The sequence below is a fragment of the Apteryx rowi genome, unplaced genomic scaffold, assembly GCF_003343035.1.
Source record: "Apteryx rowi isolate R43461 unplaced genomic scaffold, aptRow1 scaffold_0, whole genome shotgun sequence".
NCBI lineage: Eukaryota > Metazoa > Chordata > Aves > Apterygiformes > Apterygidae > Apteryx > Apteryx rowi.
Window position 1 is genome coordinate 1474895 of NW_020447195.1, and position 4796 is coordinate 1479690.

General features: G+C 39.2%; 1 long non-coding RNA gene across 1 annotated transcript; it reads right to left on the reverse strand.

Moving 5' to 3' along the window:
• Nucleotides 1-1219: 1219 nt before the first annotated feature.
• Nucleotides 1220-4219, reverse strand: LOC112961910. Its single transcript, XR_003252153.1, has 4 exons — nt 4124-4219; nt 2164-2319; nt 1562-1642; nt 1220-1456 (listed from the first exon to the last, which is right to left on the reverse strand). It is a non-coding gene; the product is annotated as an uncharacterized LOC112961910 (long non-coding RNA).
• Between the last annotated feature and the right edge of the window lie 577 nt (nt 4220-4796).

The window sequence follows — 4796 nt, forward strand, 5'->3', positions numbered from 1 at the left end:
GTTAATGTTCCCAAAATTTCATGTTCAAATCCTTTCCATGCCATGGTCTTCAGGCTTCCTAATTCTTTGTAAAGAAAGCAGAGACTCTCACCTGGCAGCCAGAGTGAAGACTGCACTGCTAGCGTGAGCCTGTGCCAACACTTGGGCCTCAGGCATATATATTTTCTTACTGAAAAAATGGGACTTTTAATAGCACCAGTCCCAGATACAGTAACAGTCCACACCTCCAATCACGTCATGAACCCCTAACAGTGTTCATTCCCGTTCTGCTGTAGCAGAACAAAAGAGCCACATCAGATCCTCTTCCAGAAAGGTGAATGAGAAATGAAGCAATTCTCAAGCAGTTACAAAATAGCACAAAGCTATGGGTTAGCTGCGAGTGTGTAAGCCTTCCTCTCTAAGCTTCTGCATGGAGCAGCATTACCACGTTAGTCAGGACTGAGATAACACCTGCTGATTAGAGCAGTTTTGTGACAAGCTACCACAGTCTCTATTTTCCTCTGTTCACATAAGCACCATGTGCAGATGCTGAAGCCCAGCAGAAACAGTGAAAAGCCTCCCCAATAATTTGGCAGAACTGTGATCAAGGAAAAAAAACAAGCCCTCTTTTTCCCTCAGAAGTAGGGTTTAGGGGTTTTGTTTGTTTGGGGGGGAAGGTTGTTTTTGTTTTGCCAAAAGTGCAAGGCAGACCGAGTATTTTGTTGTCTTTTATAATAGAGACTGGATTTGAGTTAACAGCAAAGGCATATACTGGAAACTGTTTTTAAAATATTTTATGGCATTTTAAGGTCTTTTCCAAACTGTTGCAGCCTCACAGCATGTTTACTGTTTGCATTTACAATAATTTCTAGAGCAGTGCAACAAAATTTGGATAATGCAGGTTGCTTACTTGGGCCAGAAATTTCTCAGAAACAGGAGAAAAATCTGATCAAGTTTAAAATTAAGGACAGCAATTCACTTGCTATGTACTTTAGATAGGATGGAGTTTCAATGCTGATTTACTGTAGGTGCACTGCTGGATCTATTGCTGCAAGAGCAACACAAGCGCTGAAGGCCTGCTGCAGACACTTGAAACGCTGTAGTTACAGGAAGATAAATTACTTTAGACAGATTGTTATAGCCTGTCACCACAAAAGGTAGGTTCTAAGGGCCAGAGCAATTATTCCTGCTTTTCCTAGAAGTGTTTAATATTGCTCTATTACCTTTTCTGTCTCTTGTGGTATTTCTCCATCATCTCTTCTCTGTAAGTCAGGTAAGGACTTTCCGTACTTACTGTAGTTGTTCTTAAGTAATATACTGTGGGCTTCATCAGAGCTTTTTTAGCTTCAGTATGGCCAGAGCTTCACATCTAATACTCAGGAGATTTACAAGGTACTGTGCAAAAATTTATCACAATAATTCATAGTATCATCTCTCTTCCACTTTTCACAATGATGTTTTCCTGTATGCCAGGACTCTAAATAAGAAGATAATAGTTTGTTTTTAGCAGATACATTTTATAGAAAGCATAGCATACATGTCAGTATGTAAAAATTAAGTAGAAAACCTGGAGATTAGTCACCTTTTCTCAAGTTTCAATTGTTTATATATTGTTGAAAAATGAGCAAGATTGTAGCAAATTCAGTTGTGAAGAGCTCTTGTCCTGCAAACAGGGAACACACCAAATACTTAAAAAGAGAACTAACAAAATAACACTTGCTGAGAAACCCTACAACCAAGACAAAGATTATTCAAAAATGGAGAGAGATTAATGACCTAGGTAGCCACTGGCAACCAGGCTTCAGGGAATTCTCCCAGCAGACAGGGACAGGCAACATGCTTTCTTGGGCATGGCTGCCGTTCCCTTCACCTCTGGGTCCTACAAACACTGCCTCAGACAGTAATTTAGTATGGAATTGTTACTGTTGCTCCTTTTTTCCAAGACCATCTTCTGCTCAGCACATCAAATTTCAATTCTGCCCAAGCTTTGGCCTCGCTTAAAGCTCAGCAAGCTACATTTCCAGGTTTAATGTGCTTTACCTGATGAGCAGTATTCATATATCCATCCATACCTTTGAGCCTCTTCCCTATAATGACTTGCCAAACTGCACCCACTTAATGCAGTTCTCTTGTGAAAGCCTAACTCTTTGAGTTTTGAAAGCACTAATAATCCACATCACATACCTGGTTTTCCCCACATCCACTTCAGATGAAGGACTGAAAGAAAAAATAATTTTCCCAAGATGACTTCATCCTTAGAGTCTCTCTACCCATCCGATCTCAATTGCCACTTCTAGCAAGTCTTTCATTTTGTGGACTGTAACACAAAGCAACTAGCTCCTGACAATCAAAACACAACATTGAGATGAAACGTATCAAAACAGGTTATCTTCATAGGTCTTTTTTTCTTCAAACTTTTAGTTAGTTAGTTAAAATAGAACCTGGATCTGAACCATTTATGAAAACAGCTTTGGCAAAAATCACACTTGGGCCTTGCCTAACTGTGAATAGTTCAGATACCACAGAATAGCACTTTGTCAAATAACCAGAAAATTGCAAAGAAAATAGTTGCAAGATATACCTCATTGCTGAGGATGGAAAAACACATTGTAATTTTTCTGTTTTACCAATTTCTTAAATTGAATTTATTTCCCTGCAGTTCTCACGTTTAACCACCTGAGGGCAGCTGGACTTCATAGTAAACTACACAGTGCAGAAATGTGGACATACCTCCTTCCTCCTCCAGACAGTTGTGTAACAAAATCTTCATTTAGTGAAGTCCATTTCAAAACTCTTGACTCACAGCTATCGTAATTGATGAATGTTATGTAAGCAAAAACAAATTCTCAGCATTTTGCCCTTTTCCTATGAAAGATACTAGTGGACAGATAAGGCAAGCATAGAAGAACTGACTGACACTTGACAGCTTGGCAAGTGCAAGAGTACAAGTGTAAGAGCACTTTCCAAAATGTCTTCAATTAAGGAGCAGCTGTACAACCATTTTAAAAACTAGGGTAGCCCTTACCCTGCATATTCATATGAGCCACGATCATTCAAAAAGCACAGGTGTTAGGAGAAAGGGGGAGTTTGGTCTCATGGTTCTGCCTCTTTATGTAAAGGACAAACTGGGACAGGAGCCTAGACTGAGCACTGACAGCAGAATTTATAGCACTCCCTTTGAACTGGTGTATCTGTACTGAGCCTACACCTCTGGAAGGACTGTGTTGCACCTAACTGCTCCATGTTCCTCCACTATATAACCACTTATATTTCTATGATTTCAATATGGAGAACCAAAATTAACTGGCAGCAGCACAAGAAGGTGACAGCACACTAAGGATGAATTCTTAAATCCTGCATTCTTAGCCTGCCCATAGTTTCAGTACGAGCATATTCACCTCTCTCCAATCACAACTGCCCGAAGCTAGGCTATGACTACTGCAATAATTACAGATGTATGGCACTGATCCAACTTCTGGATCAGCTGGTCTGCTTCTCACATCAATATATTAACATCAGACTTCTATTATGAAACCTTATGTTAAAGTCCATCTAGATCATGCCATTTTGAGGGCTACAACAAAACTTCAGAGCACCTTGAATGTAGTATTAGCACATACTTTTTGAACAATGTAGGTTTGCTAAAGTTACACTACAGCTTTTTTTCCTCTTTGCTTGGAAAATATTGCCTACAGAGCAATCGAACCTTGAGTTGACTGGCCCAGATAAGGAATGCTGGTGTCAGTCTCCCCTCCATTCCTCATTGAAAGCCCAAGCGATAATGAAGATCATAGTATAAAGATTTCTAAACTAGAACTCCAAGACAAGCTAATTCTGTCCTCCCAAACCAGAGGAATCAGCAAAAACACGTCCACAGGCCATTTAGTAGGTCATAACAGAGGATGGCAAACCAGAGAGAGCGCCAGTGCCTGCGGCTGAAGACATGTTTTGCCAGGATGGTATGTTGGCCAAGGCCAAAGAGGCCTAAATGGATCAAAACTCCTACATCAACAAAAGAGAGACCCTCCACAGAGTAGGGGGATACTCTATACACAAGTGATTGCTGCAGCTTATGCCTAGCCATGGTTATTTGTCCAAATATTTAATAAAGTTGTAGCCTATCTTTTAAATTCTTATCACATACCAGTGTGTCCTCCTCCCATGTGTCCAAGCCAGAGATATATTCTTGCTTCACTTTAGCTAACACAAGATAAAATCTTCAGAAAAACAATATTCTTCGACTCTGTAATCAGCTAAAATGTGAAAAACAATACAGTCACTAGACTATCAAGATTATACTTTCACCTTGACTGGATAAATCCTTTTAAAATCCCAGCCTTCTTTGGGATTGTGTCAACTGTTCTTTTACATGAGGAAAGAAAACAACCCTATTATAGAAAAAACAGTATCTGTTAAAGAAAAAAACCATAAACACTGAAATAGAGGCTTCAAAAAGCATCCTGGTTTCCTATAACACTCTTTTTGACTTTTCATCTTTTTCATTTTTCCTTCTAACAGAAGATCTTATTTCAGTGATAGAGATTACAAAGTTACTAACTCAACATTCATAATTTGTGCTTCTCTCTAAAAAGTTGGACAGCTAACTTTAGTTGTTTTACAAATGTACGTAGTAAAAAAGCTACAGAAGTGGGAACTTTCAAGACAATATTCATATTAAGATTTAATAATGAGCTATTTCACTAGCTCCCTGTGTTTCTTTTAACAGATAATTAAGACACATAGCAGTCTTGCCCAATTCACGCGCTCTTAGAGGACTACAGCAGTACTCATCATGGAATCCACTAACTCTAACCCAC